This window comes from Budorcas taxicolor, chromosome 10 (genome assembly GCF_023091745.1).
Source record: "Budorcas taxicolor isolate Tak-1 chromosome 10, Takin1.1, whole genome shotgun sequence".
In the NCBI taxonomy this organism is placed as follows: domain Eukaryota; kingdom Metazoa; phylum Chordata; class Mammalia; order Artiodactyla; family Bovidae; genus Budorcas; species Budorcas taxicolor.
Window position 1 is genome coordinate 38,953,438 of NC_068919.1, and position 27,249 is coordinate 38,980,686.

General features: G+C 36.4%; 1 protein-coding gene and 1 non-coding gene across 2 annotated transcripts in view; both read right to left on the reverse strand.

The window, feature by feature from the left end:
- The window catches only part of MDGA2 (MAM domain containing glycosylphosphatidylinositol anchor 2), a 918,782-nt gene that overhangs the window by 598,040 nt on the left and 293,493 nt on the right, over positions 1–27,249 (reverse strand). The window lies entirely within an intron of this gene.
- Positions 15,649–15,720, reverse strand: TRNAF-GAA (transfer RNA phenylalanine (anticodon GAA)). The gene has a single exon. It is a non-coding gene; the product is annotated as a tRNA-Phe (tRNA).

The window sequence follows — 27,249 nt, forward strand, 5'->3', positions numbered from 1 at the left end:
TATTTTATCATCTTTAATAAAACTCTTTTTTATATTTTGCTACCTCTTATCAGTTTGTTATTTTGCTAGTTATTATGATATTAAAAATTGAAGCTTTCTCAATGGTTTTGACAATAGGTATTATTTCATTTTACTTACCCTAAATTACTTCAAAATAAAGACATCAGAGACTAGTGGACTGAACACTGGCAGTAAAATCTCATTCCATAGAAGCACTTAGAACTAAAATTGCATGATAATTTAAAATTTATATACATATATACATATATACATTCCTGCTGCAAAACAGTAAACCTTTAAAAATAATTAAAAATTTAATCATTAAAATTGTAGCACAACCATAAAATTGTAACACAATTTTATATGCTCACAAAACAGCATTATTTTCTTTCCCTCAGGAGAAAACATGTAGAAGATAAAGATATTAGAATCTGTGTTTATCTTGATAATATGACAAACTATGCAGGAATGCCTTCCTTCCTCTATTAGCATATATCTTATTTTCATATATTTTACATACACTTTTAGATGTACAATTGTATTAAAAATGCTTGAACGTGTGTTGTATCAAATTTGTATGTTTTTACCAAATCCTGATGACAGATCCAAGTTTCAAACAGCTCCTACATATTGAATGATATCAAAAAATCATGCAGCATGGTAAAAGAACTGGTAAACATTTATTTTATAAACAAGGGCCAGAATAAGAGACAAAGAAAGAGAAGGAGGAGCAGGAGGAGAAAGAAGGAAGGAGGGAGGGAGAGGAAAGGGAGAGAGAGCTGAAGACAAAACAGATGAGCTACCTGAGTATTTCTGGTGAAGGACTAATCTAATTCTGTATGTGAATATATATTTTAATACTCAGTGCATGTCTAATATGTATATTTCACTTGCTTTGCACCTTTTAAATTTAGAACAGATACTTAAAAGTGCTAATATATTTCAAAAACAGTAGCTGCCTGAATAAAAATGAAATTCTTAGAAAGTTTGAGTTAAGGGAAAAAAAAAGATAGATCACCTATACTGAATCACATGGCTATAGATGAAGCTCACATAGAATCTGGGCATTCCCAAATGTTTTACACTGTCATCTTTATTTCAGATAATCATTGTCGTGATTTTCTCTGAGTTTTATCAATCCTATTTCAACAATGCATATATATGCTATCTCCAAATAATAGGTATATACTTTCGGAGAAGGAAATGGCAACCCACTCCCGTGTTCTTGCCTAGAGAATCCCAGGGACGGGGGAGCCTGGTGGGCTGCCATCTATGGGGTTACACAGAGTCGGACACAACTGAAGTGACTTAGCAGCAACTTAGCAGCAGCATGTATACCTTCAATACTGAATCCACTATTCTGCTAGTCATGAATTATATTAGCTGGAAGAGTATAGTTCCTCTGTTAAATGACAACCAAATGAAAACGTATGCTACTAATGCTAAATTGTGTTGCACAAATTTTTGCTGGAGAATTGACTCTCTAGAGAAACATTCCCTGGTATTCTAAGTTGGCTCTTAAAGCTAATTTATTATACAAAGAGTGTGAGGAGAGTTGCTTAGTAAAGTCAAAAGGGAATATTAGTAGTTTATAGGTAAAAACAGAATTTCATGGTCTCATCTAAAACTGAATCACCAAGTAAAATAGTACTTTAATAATATAATGTTTATGAATTCTAAGAAACAACTAAGAAAACTTGAACGAAAACCATCTGTAAACACAATAAAGTTCTTTTGGGGAAACTGTAGTTTGATTTCTACACTATTCAATGGAATTTCAACTAAACAGGCGCTTGAGCTATTATCAGAGAAATCAAACAAGATTCAGTTCCATCACCTCCATCCATTTCTCAATAGTATATTATATCTGAAAGAATTACGATGAAGCTCACTTTTTTCCTTCTGCATTAGAAGGAAGACATGCCTTTCTGAGCACAGCTGGAAAATGTGCCCCTTGGTGACCCACGCCTGTCTTTCTTGTCTGTCCAGGTTTACCCACGGAAGCTAGCAGTATGCACAGCTGCTGAGGCAGAGATAACGTCACCCATAATAAAGGACTGAAGCTCTTTACGCCATGAAACCTAAAGAGCTGATTATGTTGGAATGGGCAGAATCACCACAGCTATGCTGCCTACAGCACAATCCGCTGCCATTCCTAAGCTACTTAGTGTCATGACCAGTTAGTACCAGGAGAAAAAACTTGGAAAAGGCCAAGAACACCCCGTGACAGTGTACAGCATTTTTCTTCAAATATTATTTCCTCACTTTTATTCTCCTTTTTCTCTCATATTAAGCAGCATAAGACAATTGTTTCAGATTGTGAATCGTAATTCACTCTGCTTCCAAGTACAGAAAGAGCCAGAATACCTCCAAAGGAGACTGAATGAAGGACATTAAGTACAGTCTTAACTTTCTCTTTCTTGCATAACATATTGCTTCATTGGATCATTGTAAAGACTTTTCCTTCTTCTTCTGTTTACAAATATTTATAGCTCCAGTATGCCACCACATCCTAATTTGATGCCAAGCCAAAGCATACCCACTCGTTTAATCTTTTCTCATAAATCAATACTTCCAACTCTTTCATCATTTTTGTGGCTTTTCTCGGAAGCTCTTTTAATTTATTTAAATCTTTCCTAGAACTGAGGTGCCAAGAACTCAATCATAAAGACAATCTAAATGACCATGCATGAAGGAGAAAAGGAAAGGGAAAAGTCCCCAGTTCAAAATCACTCTTATAAGTCTCATTTTCAGCAACTGCAGTTCTCACAATAGGACCTGTTCTTCCTACATCACTAGAAGCATTCAAGGGCTCTTTCCTACAGTTCAGTTTCCCCCATTGAGAGCTTTAGGGCCTTGGGTCTTGAAGATAAGTTGGGAAAACTATTAGAAGAACTCTGGATTGAAGCGCCCCATTCTTCAGGAGGGTCAGAGGAAATGTTTTTTCTTTTTTTTAAATTGGAGGATAATTGCTTTACAGTGTTGTATTGGTTTCTTAACAACGTCAATCAGCCATAAGCATATTATATCCCCTCCCTTTTGAGGCTCCCTCCCACTCCCACCTCCCAGCCCACCCCCTAGGTCATCACAGAGCATTGGGCTGGGCTTCCTTGTGTTACATAGCAGCTTCCCACTAGCTGCTCTACATGTGGTAGTATATGTATATCAATGCTAGTCTCTCAGTTCATTCCACCCTCTCCTTCCCCTGCTTTGCCCACATTCTGTTCTCTATTCCTGCCCTGTAAATAGGTTCATCTGTAACATTTTTCATTAATGTTAGATTCATTAATATACAATGCTTGTTTTTCTCTTTCTGAGAGAATTTCAAAATGTGAATGCCCAAGGACATCTGGGTCTGATGTCATAAGTTTGCAAAACATCTGAGTTCTAGAGTCTCTCTAAAGGGAGAATAATTCCTTCTAATCCTACTGGCATTAGCCTGGATGAACCTGTGTCCCATGGTCTTTTTTAGTGAAGGCTAAAATAACAGCAATATAGGGATTCCTTCCTAATTTTTCTCTTCATCCTGTTTACTTTTACCAGCAGTGATGATGTAGTAAGTGCTGGATTCATCAGCCAGTAAAATGGGCTTCCCTGGTGGCTCAGCTGGTAAAGAATCTGCAGGAGACTTGGGTTCAGTCCCTGGGTTGGGAAGATCCCCAGGAGATGGGATGGGATACCCATTCCAGTATTCTGGCCTGGATAATTTCATGAACTGTATAATCCACGTGGTCGCAAAGAATCCAACAAGACTGAGCGACTTTCATTTTCATTTTCAAATGGTCAATGGTCTTCCCTGATGGCTCAGTGGTAAAGAACTCACCTGCCAAGCAGGAGATCTGGGTTCAATTCCTGAATCAGGAATATGTCCTGCAGGAGGAAATGGAAACCCACTCTAGTATTCTTTCCTGGGAATCCTCATGGACAGAGGAGCCTGGTGAGCTACAGTTTTTAGGGTCACAAGAGTCAAACATGACTTAGAAACTAAACAACAACAAAATGGCCAATATAATACGTTCATCTGTTACAAAGGTTATATAAATATATATATATATATATATATATATATATATATATATATATATATTTTGGTTTTTTAAGTTTTTTATTTATTTATTTTTAATTTACTTAGTTTAATTGGAGACTAATTACTTTATAATATTATAATGGTTCTTGCCATACATTGACATGAATCAGCCATGGGTGTTTAAATTGCATATTACTTAAATTTGCATCCTCAATTCAGTTCATTTACTCAGTCATGTCCGACTCTTTGCAACACCATGTACTGCAGCACACCAGGCTTCCCTGTCTACCACCAGCTCCCAGAGCTTGCTCAAACTCATGTCCACTGAACCAGTGAGGCCAAATAAATGATAATGTTACTAAAATTGAAGAACTCTATACTGATTAAATATAAATGAACTAAATTTGCATCCCAATTCATTTATATTTAGTCAATATAGAGTTTTCAATTTTAGTATCATTATCATTATCATTTATTCGCCTTTGTTCAAGTGATTATGTTATTTCATCAGAAGATTTTAAAATATTATATAAATTTCAGATAAACATACTTATATCTAAACAAGTTGGCATACCTTAAACATTATGTGTGATACTGTGTTTTTACCAACATTTAAACAAAATGCAATCATTTCACTTTGACTTTGGCTCATCAGTCTTGCTTCTAACAGAAGAAAAAAAAAAGAAAAGCTGATTTGTCTGTAAAAGTAAGAACTAATGAACAGAAAGCTTAATCTATATGGTTAGAATGGTTAAAAATAAATGTGTTTCAAAGCCAATCATCTGTCATCAAATGAAAGACTGACAGTTATGAATAAGAACACAGTTGGAGCTTATTAGCTAATAATTGCTAACATACACAGAGAAATAGAAATATAATTAAGCTACCTTAATTCTGCCTTATAGTAAGCATTAAAACACAGTGGTATTAATTCACTCATTAACTCACAAAATATTGTGAGTAATTTCACAATATTCTGTGTATTTGCAGTGATACCTATCCATCTTTCTTTCAGAGTAAGATAAAGTCCTAGAGTTTTCAAAATCACTTAAATCTTTCCTGCTGCTGCTGCTGCTGCTGCTGCTGACGTTGCTGCTGCTACTGCTGCTAAGTCGCTTCAGTCGTGTCCGACTCTGTGTGACCCCATGGACGGCAGCCCACCAGGCTCTGCTGTCCCTGGGATTCTCCGGGCATGAACACGGGAGTGGGTTGCCATTTCTTTCTCCAATGCATGAAAATGAAAAGTCAAAGTGAAGTCGCTCAGTCGTGTCTGACTCTTCACCACCCCATCGACTGCAGCCCACCAGGCTCCTCTATCCATGGGATTTTCCAGGCAAGAGTTCTCTAGAGATATATATCTCTAAAAATGTCTTTCTTAAAATCAGTGATACTGTATTCATGCATGCATGCTAAGTTGCTTCAGTTGTGTTAAACTTTGTGCAACCCTAGGGGCTGCAGCCTGCCAGGCTCCTCTATCCATGGGAATTCTCCAGGCAAGAATACTGGAGTGGGTTGCCATGGCCTCCTCCAGAGGATCTTCCCAAGCCAGGGATGAAACCCACATCTCTTATGTCTCCTGCATTGGCAGGAGGGTTCCTTACCACTAGCACCTTGAAACCCATTTAATCTAAATTATAAATCACCTGGTTTTGACTCCCATTTAATTTAGGTACACAGATGTCAATTACTGAAGCAATTATTTTTATCTTACTTTCTTAAATAGCACTGGTTACTACACAACCTACAGTCCTAAAATTATCTTAAATCTCATCAAAATTCAGAAAGGGCATAAAAATGTTCTAAGTTTCTCACTTTGGAAAAGCAGACTTTCTTTCTGAATTATATTTAAGAGAAAACAAAATAAAACCTCTTCATAAAATCCATATTTTCTAGTAAATAATAGAAGACAGATACTAGATATGGTTTAATGTAATATGACTTCTGATCTGATAATTGAATGGTGATAAAGTTGATTGTATTTGTTACTTCTCTTTAGCAGGACCATCAAAAGAGTAAGAAATCAATTAAGAGGTCATACAATCAAGATGCTTGTAAGAGACTAAACTGTAGCAAATTCTCTTCACTAGCAAGGATAAACTTTAAATTAAAGTTATACTTACTTCCATATAGAACTAATTTGATTCTAGTACTACCAAAAATACTCTTTCTCAGGTAACCAAATGTCAAATTGTCTAGTTGTGCACAATACCTTCCCAAAGTAAAACCAAGAATGATGGGCCATTAGCCACTAGACTATTATGGAGAAACTATTCTGAAAATTGTTATTCTTTTTCTTCCATAGTTTGCCAAACAAATCTTAATTTAAACAAGAGCAACCATTACAAGCATGTGCATCTTGATCTTCTAATCCCCTTTTTTAAATTCAGTTTTCTCTGCTTTATCTAATTCCCTTACTTGGCCAATATACCTTTTGGTATTTCTCCAAACTTGAGTTAGGGTGACACTAAAGAAGGTTGCCAATTACTTAGGCAATGCTCTTATCATCTGGGAAAGTAAAAAATATATCTTTGCAAAGGCAAATTGTCCTTGAAACAGAAAATTTATTATTTTTCCCTTAAAGTACCAAAGTAAATTACCCTGTATTAGCCATGCTTCTTAAGAATAATAAGGGAACATACGCCAAACTAATCTGGAACTGAAATGAATAAATGATGTGATAGACATAGTAAACACTAACTTCACAAGATATATTCACAAATTAAATATTTCTTCAATGGAGGTTAGATGGTGATACAAAGGAAAATAGAATTGAATAATTTCACAGTTACATGGACCTTTGTATTGTAAGTGCATAGTTGAACAATAAATTGATTTAGAATTTTCCTTATTAGATGCGTGCTTTCAACTATATACTTGAGAAAAGAAACATGAAATAGTGCTGGTCAGTGGCAATTTCACACCACTTTTTATTTAGGACCTAAGATATATAATTCCAGCTATTTTATTTCATTGTCATAGAAAGTAACTATGATAACACCAACAATTCTAAAGGGTAATCTTATTTTTTTTTAATTTATTCAAGGTTTACACTGTCCTTAATGCAAGAAATTAAGTTCAGAGTTCAATGAATTAAAGTTGTATTATAAAGTACATTAAAGTGTATTATAAAGTGGGCCATAGGAAGCATCACTACCACAAAGCTAGTGGAGGTGATGGAATTCCTGCTGAGTTATTTAAAATCCTAAAAGATGATGCTGTGAAAGTGCTGCACTCAATATGCCAGCAAATTTGGAAAACTCAGCAGTGGCCACAGGACTGGAAAAGATCAGTTTTCATTCCAGTCCCATGAAAAGTAATGCCAAAGAATGCTCAAATTACTGCACAATTGCACTCATCTCACACACCAGTAAAGCAATGCTCAAAATTCTCCAAGCCAGGCTTCAACAGCATGTGAAGAGTGATCTTTCAGATGTTCAAGATGGATTTAGAAAAGTGGAGGAACCAGAAATCAAATTGCCAACATCCATTGGATCAGTGGAGAAATAACTCCAGAAAGAATGAAGGGATGGAGCCAAAGCAAAAACAATATCCAGTTGTGGATGTGACTGGTGATAGAAGCAAGATCCGATGCTGTAAAAAGCAATATTGCATAGGAACCTGGAATATCAGGTCCATGAATCAAGGCAAATTGGAAGTGGTCAAACAAGAGATGGCAAGGGTGAACGTCGACATTCTAGGAATCAGTAAACTAAAATGGACTGGAATGGGTGAACTTAACTCAGATGACTATTATATCTACTACTGCGGGCAGGAATCCCTTAGAAGAAATGGAGTAGCCATCATGGTCAACAAAAGAGTCCGAAATGCAGTGCTTGGATGCAATCTCAAAAACGACAGAATGATCTCTGTTCGTCTCCAAGGCAAACCATTCAATATCACAGTTATCCAAGTCTATGCCCAAACAGTAACGCTTAAGAAGCTGAAGTTGAATGGTTTTATGAAGACCTACAAGACCTTTTAGAACTAACACCCCAAAAAAGATGTCCTTTTCATTATAGGGGACTGGAATGCAAAAGTAGGAGGTCAAGAAACACCTGGAGTAACAGGCAAATTTGGCCTTGGAATGCGGAATGAAGCAGGGCAAAGACTAATAGAGTTTTGCCAAGAAAATGCACTGGTCATAGCAAACACCCTCTTCCAACAACACAAGAGAAGACTCTACACATGGACATCACCAGATGGTCAACACTGAAATCAGATTGATTATATTCTTTGCAGCTAAAGATGGAGAAGCTCTATACAGTCAACAAAAAACAAGACCAGGAGCTGACTGTGGCTCAGATCATGAACTCCTTATTGCCAAATTCAGACTCAAATTGAAGAAAATAGGGAAAACTGCTAGACCATTCAGGTATGACCTAAATCAAATCCCTTATGATTATACAGTGGAAATGAGAAATAGATTTAAGGGCCTAGATCTGATAGATAGAGTGCCTGATGAACTATGGAATGAGGTTCATGACATTATACAGGAGACAGGGATCAAGACCATCCCCATGGAAAACAAATGCAAAAAAGCAAAATGGCTGTCTGAGGAGGCCTTACAAATAGCTGTGAAAAGAACAGAGGTAAAAAGCAAAGGAGAAAAGGAAAGATATAAGCATCTGAAGGCAGAGTTCCAAAGAATAGCAAGAAGAGATAAGAAAGCTTTCTTCAGCGATCAATGCAAAGAAATAGAGGAAAACAACAGAATGGGAAAAACTAGAGATCTCTTCAAGAAAATTAGAGATACCAAGGGAACATTTCATGCAAAGATGGGCACAATAAAGGACAGAAATGGTATGGACCTAACAAAAGCAGAGGATATTAAGAAGATGACAAGAATACATGGAAGAACTGTACAAAAAAGATCTTCATGACCCAGATAATCATGATGACGTGATCACTAATCTAGAGCCAGACATCTTGGACTGTGATGTCAAGTGGGCCTTAAAAAGCATCACTACGAACAAAGCTAGTGGAGGTGATGGAATTCCAGTTGAGCTGTTTCAAATGCTGAAAGATGATGCTGTGAAACTGCTGCACTCAATATGCCAGCAAATTTGGAAAACTCAGCAGTGGCGATAGGACTGGAAAAGGTCAGTTTTCATTCCAATCCCAAAGAAAGGCAATGCCAAAGAATGTTCAAACTGCCACACAACTGCACTCATCTCACATGATAGGAAAGTAATGCTCAAAATTCTCCAAGCTAGGCTTCAGCAATATGTGAACGGTGAACTTCCAGATGTTCAAGCTGGTTTTAGAAAAGGCAGAGGAACCAGAGATCAAATTGCCAACATCTGCTGGATGATGGAAAAAGAAAGAGAGTTCCAGAAAAACATCTATTTCTGCTTTATTGACTATGCCAAAGTCTTTGACTGTGTGGATCACAATAAACTGTGGAAAATTCTGAAAGAGATGGGAATACCAGACCACCTAACCTGCCTCTTGAGAAATCTGTATGCAGGTCAGGAAGCAACAGTTAGAACTGGACATGGAACAACAGACTGGTTCCAAATAGGAAAAGGAGTAAATCAAGGCTGTATATTGTCACCCTGCTTATTTACCTTATATGCAGAGTACATCATGAGAAATGCTGGACTGGAAGAAACACAAGCTGGAATCAGGATTGCCCGGAGAAATATCAATAACCTCAGATATGCAGATGATACGACTCTTATGGCAGAAAGTGAAGAGGAGCAAGAAAGCCTCTTGATGAAAGTGAAAGAGGAGACCGAAAAAGTTGGCTTAAAGCTCAACATTCAGAAAACGAAGATCATGGCATCTGGTCCCATCACTTCATGGCAAATGGATGGGGAAACAGTGGAAACAGTGTCAGACTTTGTTTTTTGGGGCTCCAAAATCACTGCAGATGGTGACTGCAGCCATGAAATTTAAAGACGCTTACTCCTTGGAAGAAAAGTTATTACCAACCTAGATAGTATATTCAAAAGCGGAGACATTACTTTGCCGACTTAGGTCCGTCTAGTCAAGGCTTTGGTTTTTCCTGTGGTCATGTATGGATGTGAGAGTTGGACTGTAAAGAAGGCTGAGTGACGAAGAATTGATGCTTTTGAAGTGTGGTGTTGGAGAAGACTCTTGAGAGTTCCTTGGACTGCAAGGAGATCCAACCAGTCCATTCTGAAGGAGATCAGCCCTGAGATTTCTTTGGAAGGAATGATGCTAAAGCTGAAACTCCAGTACTTTGGCTACCTCACGCGAAGAGTTGACTCATTGGAAAAGACTCTGATGCTGGGAGGGATTCTGGGCAGGAGGGGAAGGGGACGACCGAGGATGAGATGGCTGGATGGCATCACGGACTCGATGAACGTGAGTCTGAGTGATCTCCAGGAGATGGTGGTGGACAGGGAGGCCTGACGTGCTGCGATTCATGGGGTCACAAAGAGTCGGACGCGACTTAGCCACTGAACTGAACTGATTGAATCACTGCAAAAAGAAAGTTCCAGACAAACATCTACTTCTGCTTTATTGACTACACCAAATCCTCTGACTGTGTGGATCACAACAACTGTGGAAAATTCTTAAAGAGATGGGAATACCAGACCAACTGATCTGCCTCTTGAGAAATCTGTATGCAGGTCAAGAAGCAACAGCTAGAACTGGATATGGAACAACAGAATGGTTCCAAATAAGGAAAGGAGTACATCAAAGCTGTATATTGTCACCATGCTTGTTTAACTTATATGCAGAGTACATCATGAGAAATGCTGGGCTGCATGAAGTGCAAGCTGGAATCAAAATTGCTGGGAGAAATATCAATAACCTCAGATATGCGTATGACACCACCCTTATGGCAGAAAGTAAAGAAGAACTAAAGAGCCTCTTGATGAAAGTGATACAGGAGAGTGAAAAAGTTGGCTTAAAACAGCATACAGAAAACTAAGATCATGGCATCTGGTCCCATCACTTCATGGCAAATGGATGGGCAAACAATGCAAACAGTGAGAGATTTTATTTTCTTGGGCTCCAAAATCAGTGCAGATGGTGACTGCAGCCATGAAATGAAAAGACCCTTGCTTCCTGGAAGAAAAGCTATGACCAACCTAGACAGCATATTGAAAAGCAGACATTGCTTTGCCAACAAATGTTCATCTAGTCAAAGCTATGGTTTTTCCAGCAGTCATGTATGGAGAGTTGGACTATAAAGAAAGCTGACCGCCAAAGAATTGATGCTTTTGAACTGTAGTGTTAGAGAAGGCTCTTGAGAGTCCCTTGGACTGCACCCCAACCAGTCCAACCTAAAGGAAATCAGTCCTGAATATTTGAATACTGGAAGGATTGATGCTGAAGCTGAAACTCCATTCGCCACCTGATGCGAAGAACTGACTCATTTGAAAAGACCTTGATGCTGGTGGGAGGAAAAGGGAACAACAGAGAATTAGATGATTGAATGGCATCACAGACGTCAAACTCAATAGACAGGCGTTTAAGTAAACTCCTGGAATTGGTAATGGACAGGGAGGCCTGGCATGCTGCAGTTCATGGGGTTGCAAAGAGTTGGACATGATTGAGAGACTGAACTAAACTGATAAAATGCATAGAGAGGTCAGATAATAATACACACTTTTTAAAAAGTCATTTTCCTGTCTGCAAACATTAATAAATTAAGTTTAATTTATACCTCAAAAGTTGGCAAGTGATTCCCATCATTTCGTGCCATATATGCACTGAAATATATTATGTGAATTGCATATATTTATTACCACTTGTCTAGGGTATAAACATAGTATGTACCCAATGTAAAACAATTTTGAACAAATGAACAAAACTTATAAAAGTAAAAATTAATTCATGGTAACATTATTCAGAGATAGAAACTACTATACAATTTAGTGTTTTAAGTCAAAATATGGTAGATAGATAGATGGATAAACATACTGGGCATGAAGGTTTTCATTATATATTTTTTATCATGTAACATTATATCATAAAATATTTCTAGTGACAGTAAAAATTCTCTGATGTAACTTCATTTCAAATAACTGTATATTTATTTATTATATCAATTATTTAATTTTTCTCCTAATCTTTTACATATTTGTAATCTTGCAATCAAAAAATTGTGCCATGTTGAAAATCCTTGTACAGAAACTATAATTTGTCTCTGAAAATTCCCTTAAATAGATTCTGAAGATGTAAGTACATTGTCAAGGGTAAGAATCTTTTTATGATTGACACCATTGCTGAATTGCCTCCTCAAACTGTGGTGATAATTTGTATCAATTCCTTTCATAATAATGTTTGAGAGCTCAAGGTTTTTATCTCCCTCCCCACCAAAAAATTATCACAGGATGGATAAAAAAGGTTGCTTACTAGGTGTTTTATTTTGCCTTTCATGATTAAAAACAAGATATGGTATTTTTATACGGTATAAATACAGTGGTCTTTTATATTTCTCTCTCTTAAAGATTTTAATCAATTTGCTTAGCTGTTAGGGAAATCATTTAGAAAGGTGGAATATTTTTTCATCATGATTTGTACAAACATATTAAAAATATTATCTCACATATATTTATAGGAAATATTTCAACCAACTAGCCACTTAGTTTTTAATTGGTTCACAATAACTTTGTGTATACAGGCTTCTAGACATTTAGGTAATCATTCAAGTACAAATTTCCTTTGTGATGTTTCTAGTTTTAATGTTTAAAACATTACTCCTCATTCCATTTTGTGGTCGTTTTTAAAAATAAATAACTCTTTAATCATTCTGACATTTACTTTGAAATAGAAGTAATGTACCAGGCTTATTTCTTTTTTATTATTGTTTTTCCTTATATGGTAATCTTATTCTCTCACAACAATCAATGAATAATAAACTCAATCACTCAATAATTCACTCAGGGGTTATTTACTAAGATACCATGGGCTTAGTATTGGTGTAGGTGATGGGATCCAGTCTTTGCTGGAATGAAAGGGTGAAACAGCCTTTGCTCCCATGAAATTTACATTCCTGGGGAAAAGAAAGTAACAGATAACTATATAATAGCATGTGTCAACAAACGCTTTGAAGAAAAAATCAAAAGTAGATTAAGAATATAGAGAAGGCTGTACATGTGTGCATGGATGGGGGATATTTAAGACAGGTGACAAAAATGCCTCTCCTAGGAAAAGTTGATATGATTTTGAATGAATATTTTGCAACATTCTGTTTATTGTTTTAATATGTATAAATGTGAGTAAGATTTTGTGTTTGGACATCTAGAAAGAAATTTATATATAAGATCTAATAGTCTATGTCAAATATTTTTGTCAAACTAATTTAGAGATTATGCTATTCACTTAAATAATTTTGTTTATATTATATATTACTCAAACTGAAGTCACTGAAATATTCACTATGGTGCTAAATTCATAAAAATTGTCCATCACTAATATTGTAAACTATTAATGTCAGATAGCCCACCCCAACTTCTTCTAAGCATTTGTTGTCCAGTGACTCAGCCATGCCCAACTCTTCTCAACCCCATGCACTACATACATCAGGCTTCCCTGTCCTTCACTGTCTCCCACAGTTTGTTCAAACTGTGTCCATTGAGCCCATGATTCCATCCAACCATCTCATCCTCTGTTGCCCTCTTCTCCTCCTGCCCTCAATCTTCCCTGGAATCAGGGTCTTTTCCAATGAGTCGGCTCTTTGCATCAGGTGGCCAAAGTATTGGCTTTTACGTTAGAGTTTATACAAATATTCTGTGTATGTGTAAAAATCTTTTACACAAAGTTTTTACACTATTTAAACATTTATAAAATTTTTATTCTGTTCTAGTTAATACCTTCCTGAGTGCACATTTTATATCTCTAACTTTATAACAAAATCATCAAGATTTAAATATATATCTCATATCTAGTAGACAGCAAAAAAGAAATTATAAAATATTTATTGACATGAAAAAGTTTGTAAAAGAAACCAGAATAAAATAGGGGATGAAAAAGTGTAAATAATGATAATTTTACAATTTAAAATAAACTTGAAAAGTGGAAGATACTTTTATTCTTCTCTGAGACAAATTTGCAAGCCAAAATTCAGTGGTATGATATGGAAATTTTTTTTTTCATAACAGTGTATTTTAAGAGATCTTATTATTAGAGTAACAGTAATAACCTTTTAAAAAGTATGCATGAGCCATTTTTAAATATTGTTCTTTCTAATTCAATGAAAGAACTACTAAATTTTAGTACAAAATTATAAAACCTAAAGTCACTATATAAAGTTTCAAATATATACCCTTTTGGAAGTTACCTATTGGAAATATCAATCTCTGTTAGTCCACTAAATTAATGTACTGACTCTCTCCAGCCATAAATTGTATTCAAGTTAGGATTTAATATGTTTTCTCATAAAATATTAACATTATAGTGATTAATTATTTTAACCCCAGGCACATTTTTATATTCTGAATAGAACAAAGAGAAGCCAAGAACCAGATAAATAGCTCTAGGATAACAATGCACAAAAAGTAGTTTCCTAGATGATAATATTCTTGCAATTCCCTCATCCCAAAAATGTACTAATCAAGAGGTTTCACATAAACTAAAGTTTTTCCATAGTGCTAATGCTTTTCCAACTTTAAAAATAATGGATTCTTGTTTTCACTGAAAGGGTACCAGAAAATAATGTACACCAAGATAACATCTAGACCTACAACTTGAATATTTTATATCATAGTATCATATTAATCAATATTCCTCCTTTGGGGTAAAAATATCTATTAGTATTATTTTATATTTTATATATAATAGCATTATTAGTAGCTGTTTTTTGAATTAAACATTTATAATACATACTATCAGTTTTTCATTTTTAAACATAAAGACATATGTATAATTTCATTTTGTAAAATATTCTGAGATTTTAAAAAGCATTTGATATTTAGAAAACGAACTGTGAAGAAAATGTATATCATATTAACAGCAGCTAATATGCTGCTAACTGTTCAGCTAACTGAATATCTTAAAAACATTATGTTATTTTGCTTAAACATAATACTAATGTCAGGGGAAGCACACTGACTGAAACTGCCCACCCTGGCCAGGCACCATAGTAACAATTTGCATGAATTGTTTTATGACAGGAGGTCCTAATAAGGAACAGGGAACTAATAAGCTGCCAACAACAGAGAGAATTCAAGAAAGGTCAAAAGGTGACACCAGGTGTCCAACCACCTCCCAGAATCCCTCTCACTGATCCATCTTGGCTGAGCAAAGTATGAACCACCAAGAAGGACTCTGAGTCAGAATGATTGGCTAAAGACAACCCAGAAACTAATTCCATCACCATAAAACCTGAGACTGTGAGCCACCTGGCAGAGCAGTGCTCTGGGGTTCCCTTACCGCTCTCCACCTGAGGGGGCCCTTCCCAATAAAATCTCTTGCTTTGTCAGCACATATGTCTCCTTGGACAATTCATTTCTGAGTGTTAGACGAGAGCTCACTTTTGTACCCTAGAAGGGGGTCCCCCTTCTTGCAACACTGAGTGAAGTCGCTCAGTCGTGTCCAACCCTTCGCGACCCCATGGACTGTAGCCTACCAGGCTCCTCCCTCCATGGGATTCTCCAGGCAAGAGTACTGGAGTGGATTGCCATTTCCTTCTCCAGGGGATCTTCCCAACCCAGGGATTGAACCCGGGTCTCCTGCATTTCAGGCAGATGCTTTAACCTCTGAGCCACCAGGGAAGCCCTAGCTGAAATGAATTAAATTTTTTCAAAAGTATGAAAATAATCCTATAACTAGAAGGCAGAAAAACTTTCTTAAGCAAAGAAAAATGATTGAAAGAAAGTAAAAATAGCTATATATGAGCAAATTAAAAAGATTTATATAGTAAAAGACAAAAACAAAGTCGAAAAACAAATGATAAACTATTTGCATCACAAATAATAAGCAGATATTAATATCCATAAAATATAAAGTGCTCCAATAAGTTGCAAGAAGAAAGCAAACAAATTTGATGGAAAAAGAGCAAACGGAAATAATTACCAATTCATAGAATATGAAATTTAAGTTGCTAATTAACATATGAAAAGATTTTCCCTTTCCTTGCAGTCAGAGAAATTAAAATTAAATCAACAAAGAAATAGACACATAAAATTGGCAAATTTAAAAAAGATTGACTATATCAGTCTTTGGATTATGGAGTGGCTATGAAACAGTTACTCTCATGAACTGCTGGTTGGGAGTATGATTTGCTATATATATTTCTGAAAATAAATTTAACATATATAAAAATTAAGGATGACTATCAGCTTAGCCACTCTGTTTTATGGAAGCAAGCCTATAGAATTTAATATATTACTTATCAAAAGTATATGTTCAAGGATGATTGCTGTAGCTTTCTTTATAGTTGTAAAAAATTAAGAGGCAAAGCAACTAAATTTGAATACTCAATGAGAGGCAAATGTTTATATTAATTTTGTTAATACCAGTTTTATGGAACATTATGTCATCATTAAGAAGAATGACTTAGAGTTACATCTTTTGGCTTAGAAATATATGCATGGTATGTTTTTAAATGAGAAAAACAATTTGCATTGCAGAAAAATGCAAACGCCAGGATTATTCCATTTCAAAATGTCATACAACATACCCTCATATGTGTGCAAATATAATTTTGTATTTGTATAAGTTTGTATGTATATTTTATATTTTCAGTAGCAAGAGAGAACAGTATTGGGATATAGTTGGTGATGCTATTTAACCATCTTATCTTCTGCTGCCCCCTTCTCCTTTTGCCTTCAATCTTTCCCAGCATCAGGGGCTTTTGCGATAAGCTGGCTCTTCAAATCAGGTGGCCAAAGTATTAGAGCTTCAGGATCTCTTCCAATGAGCATTCAGGGTTGATTCACTGGTTTGATCTCCTTGAAGTCTGGGGGACTCAAGCGTCTTCTCCAACACCACAGTTCGAAAACATCAATTCTTCAGCCCTCAGTCTTCTTTATGGACCAACTCTCACATCCATACATGACTACTAGAAAAAGCATAGCAGGGACTATACAGAGTTTTGTTGACGAAGTGCTGTCTCTGATTTTTAATATGTTGCTTATGTTTTTCATAGGGTTCCTTCCAAGGAGCAAGTGTTTTTTAATTTCATAGCTGTAGTCACCACCCTCAGTGATTATGGAGTCCCCAGAAAGAAAATCTGTCACTGCTTCCACGTTTTCCCCTTCTATTTGCCATGAAGTATTGTAACTGGATGTCATGATCTTGGTGAATAATGTACCTGATCTTAAAAGGTTACATATTATGAGTTCGGTTTTGACTATTCGGATGTCTTTTCCCTCAATTTTTAGTTCTTCTCTCTGGTTCTGTATAAACAAGTTTGTCAGACATGAGCAAAATATGATAGAATAATTTTCAGTCTGGGCAGGGCCCCTGATAGTCTCTGATATTCAAATTTTTAACATTTTCAGATCTATTTTTACTCCATGGGGGATTACAATTACTGCATGAATATCTATTTTCAGACTACAGTTTTCCAAACATGGTTTTGGCAGTAAATTCAGCCACTAACATTTTCAAATTAAACACCAAAATGGTTTCCAAATCTGTGACAGATCAATTTAGGGGTGTTATATAAGAACCAGGAAAAGTTGCAGGTGCTGGAAAAAACACAGACTGGATTTTCTTCTATGGTTTTATGCACATTTGTTCCTCAACCTGATTAAAGTTATTATTTAGTGCTAAAATATGTGATCCTTTCTGTTCCAAACTGGTATTTGTAATAGTATGTCTTCCAAAGTATTTTTTTTTACCCATACCTATATATTATTACATGTCAGATGGACTAAATATAAAACCTATTACCTCTTCAGTGTTCCCCTTCACAGGCATAGTCGTCTTCAACTCAGTTGTCTTTTAACTTGCCCTCACCCTGATAACTAATCATTTAACAACATTTAAAAAATGCTTTTTTCAGTGTTAAAATAGTAAGCGCTTGAAGTCAAATAGAGCTTATCTTGAATTTTGGCTCAAGTGTTTTGTAAGTTTTCACTTGGTCACTCTCTTAACCTTTCCAAATCTATTTCTTGACTGACAAAGTAAAGAAGAGAGTATATGTTTTGTAGCTCTGCAAGGTGGTTAAATTAGTCATCATTTAAAAAAAAAGTCTAATATAGTGCTTTATTTTTTAAAAAATGACCAATAGTGGTTAATTTTTTAACATTTTAGCCCACAATTTCCATCTTAATAAAAACCCTTATCATGTCAATTGATCTTTTTGCCACATAGGACAGCCTGTTTTATCTCTAAAGTATAGTTCATGTCTTTACTCTGCAACAATCTTCGATGCCAGGTTATGGAATTAATTTGACAAATACACTCAAAATGCTTAAACTTCAACTTTAAGAGCCTTCTTAATCTGGCTTCATCTTTCTTTTATTTCAGTAAAACTGATGTATACTTGAAATAACTTGTTTTCCCAAAATCTGCCTTTTCCTAATGTCAACTTAAAAAAAAAAAACAAAAAAATATTTAACTTTTAACTTATTTGTCTCTGCTTCCATGACTATATACATTTTACAATTTTATTTTCCATTTTAACAATATAATGACATTATAGTTGTCCCAATTCTCACAATTAACCAGATTTAACATTTTACCTACTTAGTAAAACTTTTCCTAACTTTTCCTAACATTTCTAACTATAAGTCATGTCTCTCTTCTTTATCCTCTAAAAAAATAGCTTTTAGACTTTGTGATGAAAAAATTTGTATTTTTATTAAAGTTCTGATGTTATTTCCTATGATTGCTTTCCTCTTTTGTATGGCTTATGTGTGCTTTTCTTGAAAAAGCACAGCACACATATGCAGAAAGTACCGTGTGCTCAGTGGATAGCCTATGACCAATTGAAAGTATTGATTTGCTCCTTTTTAATTAGTTCACTTTCAGGTCAATCAGTCAATTGAGTTCTAACCATCTGTACAAAAGTCACATTCTTCTGAATCATTAGGAAAATGAAATTCCATTGTATTCACTTTATAAGACAAAAAAGATTTCTGTCAAATTTCTTCAAAATAATGAAAAGGTATTTTTAGAATTTCACTTAAATAGAAAATGCAATTTATTCCAGTGCTTTAATCTCAAAGCACATTCACAATTTTATTTTATGCTAACTACATTTGAATAAGTTTATTTTTGAAAATCTATGTGCATAATGTCAAGAGGTACTGCAAAAAAGTAAAAAATGCAACAGATACTAGAGTGCACCTCCTATAAATTGGCCAAATGTTTTACACATACTCATTTCACATTTGTTTTCCTTATAAATATCATTATCATCTGTACTGACATGTCCATTGCATATAAAGGCTCATATGTGTAACGAAAAGGAGAAAAAAAAATTACAGCTGTGTAACCTAATTATTATTGGTCAAACTCAGACCTAGGTTTATTCTCTTTTTCAATTAAAAATAAATTATAAATTTATTACAAGTACAAATTTATATTTAAAAATAATTTCTATTTAATGCTAACTTTCAAGACTGTATCTTCTCTGCATGTATTTATTTTCTCCTTAATAAGAAATATTAAAAATTGGGAAATATTTGATAATTTCCTTTGGCTCCTTTATTTTATGCAGTTGCTCTTGCATGAGATGTCCATCTTAGCATCCATACATATCACAGTTTTCTAGTAAAACCATTTAATGATTTCCTAAGCAAGAGTTTACAGAAACAGTCACTTTGCCCAAGAAACTGACTTAGGTTCTAGAGAAAGTTGCTGAAAAAAATAAAAATGCATAGTCTCAGGGACTTTTGCATTCAGTTAGAGCAAAATAACAAAGATGAACTTTCCTGAAGATTAACTTTAATCAGTTCAAAAATAAATCCTCATAATTATTGCTGTGGTTGTTCAATCGCCCAGTAGGGTTCAACTCTTTGCAACCCCATGGACTGCAGCACAGCCAGGATTCCCTGTCCCTCACCATCTCCCAAAGTTTGCCCAAGTTCATGTCCATTGCCTTAGTAATGCCATCCAGCCATCTTATCCTCTGATACCCTCTTCTTCTGCCCTCCATCTTTCCCAGTACCAGGGACTTTTCTTCCAATGAGTCAGCTGTTCTCATCAGATGACCAAAATACTGGACCTTCAGCTTCAGCATCAGTCTTCCAACAAGCATTCACATTTGGTTTTCCTTAAGATTGACTGGTTTGATCTTCTTATTGGCCAAGGGACTTTCAGGAGTCTTCTCCAGCACCACAGTTCAAAGGCATCAGTTGGCACTTTGACTTCTTTACAGTCCAGCCGTCACAATCCTATGTGACCACCGGGAAGACCATAATCTTGACTATATGGATCTTTGTCAGCAGAATAATGTCTCTGCTTTTCAACACACTGTCTGGGTCTGGCATAGCTTTTCTGCCAAGAAGCAGTCACCTTCTGATGTCATGGCTGCAGTCATCACCCACAGTGATTTCAGAGCCCAAGAAGAGGAAACCTGTCACTACTTCCACTTTTTCCCCTTCTATTTACCATGAAGTAATGGGGCTGGATGTCATGATCTTAGTTTTTTTTTTTAATACTTGGGTTTAAGCATAGAATACCAATAAAAAATGATTAAAAAAAAAATATATATATATATATATATATATATATATATATATATATATATCTCCTTGACCAAACCTTAGTCAGGATCCTGTAAATTCTCCTTTCAACTAGACCTTGTATTTGAGCTTTTATGTTCTCCTTTGCATATTCCAATATTAACAAAAAACCCTACTGTCAGTCCAATCAGAATCCCCCACCTTGGTAACTGATCATCCTCAAAATCAAGTTCCTCATCCCCCACAGTTCTCCAGGTGGTGTCTATACCCCTGGCCTCCTTTCAACAAGAATCCTGTTAGGTCATTCAGCCAGAGTCGTCCTTGCCAGATATGTGGTATTTCCTCTTATCAATTTTCTATCCACTGACCCCCACTTTACAACTTGGCTATCAATTCCTACCTTTCCTTGTTGTGTTTTGAGTTGACCCTGATCTCTGTCCTCACAAAATCCCATGTAGTAGGCCCCTGAATAAAGTCTGCATTACTGTCTTCAATAAGTCTCATGAATAATTTTTCTTTAAGAGCATTGATGGAATACAAAATAAAGACATGGATAGATTAAAGAAAAGGTTATTTATTTGGATTTCATGAGGCAAATTTTAGAGTTATGAGCCTTGGAAGTAATGAATTAACATGGCAGAAAAGTTATGGTTGTCTGTGGAAGGAAGAGGGATGGCTATTAAGAGGGGCTTCCCAGGAGGTGTTAGTGGTAAAGAACCTGCCTATCAATGCAGGTTAGATGTAACATACATGGGTTGGATTCCTGGGTCAGGAAGATCCCCTGGAGGATGGCACGGCAACCCACTCCCTTATTCTTGCCTGAAGGATCCCATGGAAATAGAATCGTGGCCAGCTGCATTCCATAGAGTTGCACAGAGTTAGACTCAACTAAAGTGACAGCACGACCTATAAAAAGACACTGAAGAGAAATATGGAAACTGAAATTTAGGGCATTATACACTGGTTTAGTTGAAGCAGAGGTTTCAGAAGTTGAAGAAACAGACACTAAATTAATAGATTTAGTGCATACTGAATGCTTGTCTAACAAATTTCAGGTATTAACTGACCGATGTGTACAATCTGTGATTACTTAAGGAAGCAATAAAGTACTAAGTGAAAAGTGATTGAAATATATCATATCCTTCTTCTGAACACAGACTCATAAGAATTTATCATGCACAACCACTCTGTGGAGAATATCTGATCAGCTGTGATCATGATTGAGACAAAATGTTGCCATCTATGGGCTGTCCAGTCCTTGGAGGCAGTCTGGCATAAAGTCACTATGTATGGTGTTCCATAGACAGATACATACAACATAATGGTGTTCTATATTTCTTAGTGACTAATCTTATCAATTATTCTATCAGACATTTGAATATTAGATATATGTGCTGTGTGTTAAGTCACTTCATTCATGCCTGACCCTGCAATCCTAAGAACTATAGCTTGCCAGGCTTCTCTGTCCATAGGATTCTCCATGGGGATCTTTTCCAGGGGATCTTCCCAACCCAGGGATTGAACCTGCATCTCTTATGCCTCCCGTCTTGGCAGGCAGTTTCTTTACCACTAGCACTTCCCGGGAATCTCAGATACATATTTAGTGACTGATAAAGTACTATAACATAGCAACTGATATAGATGTAACAGAAGCATCCAGGAGGCAGTGAAGAAAGTAGAGACTTCATCCTTGGCAGCACTGATAGATGCAGAGGGACTGAGTCAAGAAAACAGAACATTATGAGAGTTGCTGTTGAGCCATGACAGGGACTGCAGAAACCAGACAATTCCAAAGTTCAACTCCAAGGTGAGGCTGTGACAAGGATAAGTTCCCTGAACTTGGGTAATTAATTTAATTAATTAAGTTCATGATGATCTAAAACTTTATAATAATCTTAAAACTTGGAAACATTTGAAGGTGCAAACTCTGTTTTTCCTGAAGATACATTTCCTAGATTATTTCTCATAGAATTATTATTCCGTATATTATTCTGTATTCTTCTTCCTTCCCTTCGCTCTTGTTTTTTCCTTGGTATGTGACTACCCCTGGCACTATACCAGATTTACTTTCATATGCCTCCCCCCCTCACTAATCTGGACTATTCTATATTTCTGTGTTCTGCGGTATGGCTGAAAGGGCAACTTCACCACATACTGTCATCGAAATCATGCTCCTGATTGCTGGGCTGGATGCACAGTGCTGTCACACAGCTCCCACCTGATATACCCACTTACAGACACTCCAGTAGAGAAGAAAATACTGCAAAACACATTCAAAGTCACCGAACAAATGGGGTGTGAAGCCCAGTTAAGTGAACCAGATGAACAGAACACTGCAGAGCTAATCAGGAAACTATGCAACCTGGGAACACAAAGATAGCTGAGCCCATAACAATGGAGCAATCCTACAATGAGCACTTCTGATGCCTTTGGCTAGTTCAAATTTGTCTTGCTAGGGTTTTCCTAAAAGAGAGCAAACACTGTTCTTGATGTGAGCAGACATGATTTAAAGTCCCAGCTGTGCTATTGGCTGCTTGTGTAATCTTGGGCAAAGCCCGATCTGTAGAGCCCTAGTGGGAGAGAATACTGACCATCTCATGTATATAATGTATAAATACTTGTGAACTAATTAGAATTATAAAATCATATTTTTATTTCTAAGGGTTTTTTATACATGTTTTTAATAAACTGCGTGTTAAAACCTAAAGATTTTAGCTATATAGATATAAATATCTACAGTGCCCCTGGTAGTGTCTGGGTGCAAACAAAATTAATTGAAAACAGTCACATTTATCAAGATTAAGAGTTGACATTCATCCTCTTAAAACACAGTAAGATACACTTACTAAAAATTAAAAAGGCATTTCTGAATAAGTGATAAGTGTAATTTATTTCTGAGAGATGTTAGGCCACATGCATTTTGTATGTGAAAATACTTATCAGATTAAAAATTCAAACACAATCAAAAATATTTTGAAGAATGGTGAATACATAGGCCATTGTTTCAAAGTTAGAGTCATAATACTCTTATTGAAAAGATGGGCACAAATCATTATAAAGCTACATTTTCCTTGTAATGTTTTAATGTAATATTTCCTTGTAATATTTCAAAAACAAGGCAAGTGACCATCAGTGATTCCTTCTAGCCTCCTTCTTTGCTCACCCATTAGCAATGCCCTCACTGTCTCTATGTGTCCAGAGCAGAGAAATCACATATTTGCTCATTGTCGAAGAAGGGGTGGCTAGCCCTGGTGTGACCACAATGAACAAATTATCCTTAAGATGTCCAAAAAAGTCAGTGATGATAACAACTGAGGCTACTGCTTACTCATCTTTATAATGTTGATAAACCCTGGGGCTGGAAGCATTAAATGCATGACAGAGTAAAAAATAATAAACGCAGATTATCATTGAGAACAGTATAATGAAATAAAGGCATCCATATCATGCCCATCAGAGTCATTTTTTTTTATTTTAAAAGTACAGACTTCATTTGTAATATTCTTGTCAATTCTGATTTCACAGGGACTGATTATGGTGGATTCTAGCAGAGGAAAAAATGCAACCATTGATTGATAATATGTAGTTAACACAGAGATAATCATCACCATTAGTTTCACAGTAAAATGGCCACCATTCCTTAAAGATGTGAACGTAGCAATCATTTCAGAAAAAAATAGCAACAGAAGTGACAATTACAAGGTGAAAGAATCCTTAGGAAATGACAATATAAAATGCTAGCCTTGCTGAAAGGTACTGATTAGCTACAGAAGCAGAGTGAAAACACATAAAAAGAAAAGAGACAAATGGAGGGACAAGAACCAAACTATCAATACCTGTTGAGGTTAGCCTCTTACAATTTTTCAAACCAAATACAAAATGAAGCAACTTCCACAACTAAGCATGTGCTTCATTCAGATTACATACGAGCCATGTAACAACTCCGTGTACAGACATGGTTGTAAGCATCGATTCACAAGGAAGATTGTTGGCTTTAAATCCTATTCCACCATTCAATAGCTGAGTGATCTTGGAAGCTTACTTTCCTTATCTTCAAAATGGGGGCATTAATAGTTACTTCACTGGATTTTTAATAAGGATTAAATGAAAGATAGTACATATGGCACTTGGCAAGCACTCAATAATGTTTTAAAATATAATAAATTAAAAATAACAAAACAAATATAAACAGACTATATACGTCGCATAAGTGAGTGCTATTTTTCAAAGTCATCTTCAAAGGACATGACTATGATACCTGTAATGAACCTGTAGTTTCTGAATACTATTCTTAGAATATATTTTTAGGAGACGGCTACTCTATAGTCTAGCCTTAGGAAATAAAAGAGTTTCTCTAACAGTTACTTCAAAATTTTGTAGGCAAAACTGATCCTGGATTTCTATGGTCAATACATCAGAACAGCTCTCCGTTTCTTATCTCTCATCATTGTCTACTAGGTATCTCTTCTTCTCATCAATCTCTCTCTCTGTTACTTTCTCTTATACACTTGATGTAAATAATTTCAGTCAGAGAAAATATTAGAAAGTTGCTCTAAATTGTGCTTTTCAGTAAATCAAAGTGTTCAGATGCTTCAAAAATTTTAACACAGAAAACACTTCTTTGTTCAAATGTCATCATGTGGGCATGATATTGTTTAACATATTTGCACTTTAAATATCTTTGTGTCAATGATTAACACATCCTGTACTCTTATCTGATATACTCTATACTTTCTGTAAAATGGATATGACAACTTTAAAAGATATAGATCTCATTACTTTTGTAGATTGAGGGTATGTTTCTATGTAAGCAGACCCCTCATCTTTATCCAAACCAGTCTTTATTTATGGCTGGCTCAGGCTTCCCTGGTGGCTCAGACTCCAAAGAAACCACCTGCAATGATCCCTGGGCTGTGAAGATCCCCTGGGGAAGGGGGAATGGCAACCCACTCCAAAATTTTTGCCTGGAGAATTCTGCAGACAGAAGAGCCTGGAGGGCTATAGTCCATGGGGTCAGAAAGAGTAGAACACAACTGAACAACTAACACTTTCACTTTCACAGACAAATTGTGGGGCTTCCTGCGCTAGTGGTAAAGAACCTACTGCCAATTCAGGAGACATAAGAGACACAGGTCAAATCCCTGGGTCAGGAAGATCCCCTGGAGGAGGGCATGACAACCCATTCTAGTATTCTTGCCTGGAGAATCCCATGGACAGAGGAGCCTGGTGGGCTACAGTCCATGGGGTCACAAAGAGTCAGACACAACCGAAGCCACTTAGCGCTCAATGGACATGCGTTTGGGTAAACTCCGGGAGTTGATGATGGATAGAGAAGCCTGGCATGCTGCAGTCCATGCGGTTGCAAAGAGTCAGACACAACTGAGCGACTGAACTGAACTGAACTGGAAGCCTTAGATCCTGCTTTGTTTTAACACTCAGGAGAGCCTTAATCCCAGATGCCCTATCTCAGGACTCAGCCCCACACAATCTGGTATCTCCTGCTACCAGACAGGACATGGGGGGAGAAGTTAGGAGATCCTCCACAAAGTGGGAATAAAGGAAGGATTTGTATCACCTTGTTCCTTAATAATCTTTGTTATTTGTGTCTCCCTTTTGAAACATTGTCAGATTCAATAGCCTTTCAATAAGACAGTCTTCTGTAAATGAAATGCGCCCTTCATAGACAGGCCCACCCCATCTAACACACTTTTCCCTCTCATCTACCAACGCTCCTTCCCACCGCTTCCAGCTCTACTTGAACGCTCTGTATCCTGCCTACATTACTTCTTTTCTAAGAGTTGTTTTAGTGGCAGTCATGCAACCCGGTTGCCCTTTTGACCTTGCTTGACCAACAAACTCTTTCTTCAGCTACTGAGATTAGGAGTTTGAGATGCCAGTCAGCATTTGACAGGCACTTAAACTGAGGATATACAAATTTAGGATTTTGGAGAATGAGTTGTAATCCTCCTTCATGTGCAGAAAAGTAAACTAAGCTTATTCCAGGAAAAAGGAGATAGTGATGCAGATGTTCACAGAAAAGTGCAGGGAAGGGGACTTTCTTGCTGTTGTTCAGTCGCTCAGTCGTGTCCGACTCTTTGCGACCCCACAGACTGTAGCACACCAGGTTTCCCTGTCCTTCACCATCTCCTGGACTGGAACTTGCTCCGACTCATGTCCATTGAGTCAGTGATGCCATCCAACTATCTCATCCTCTACCGCCCTCTTCTCCTCCTGTCCTTAATCTTTCCCAGCATCAGGGTCTTTTCCAATGAGTCAGCTCTTACCATCAGGTAGCTAAAGTATTGGAATAGGTGAGCCCAGATTCAAAGAAAAGATTAGAACAGGGCCACTGTGGCTTTCAGCTCTTGAGATCTAAGTGTAACTCCTGATCATACTATGATCACGTCCACTTCCTCTCAGTACAGGCTGCTTTCTGTCTAAGCTGGCTGAATGGATTTCTGTTAGTTGCAACCATGGGTCCCAAACAAGACACTGACTATCATTCATACTAAAGGTCACATTTCACTTTCTGTGTGATGTCTTCTAAGATTATCCCTTATTGATTTCTGAGTCTCAGAAATCCCACTGCAAAAGAGGCTTTGAGTTACAGAAGTCTGCGCTTATGATGCATTGTCTTTGTCTGTTAGTCACAGCTCATTGCCA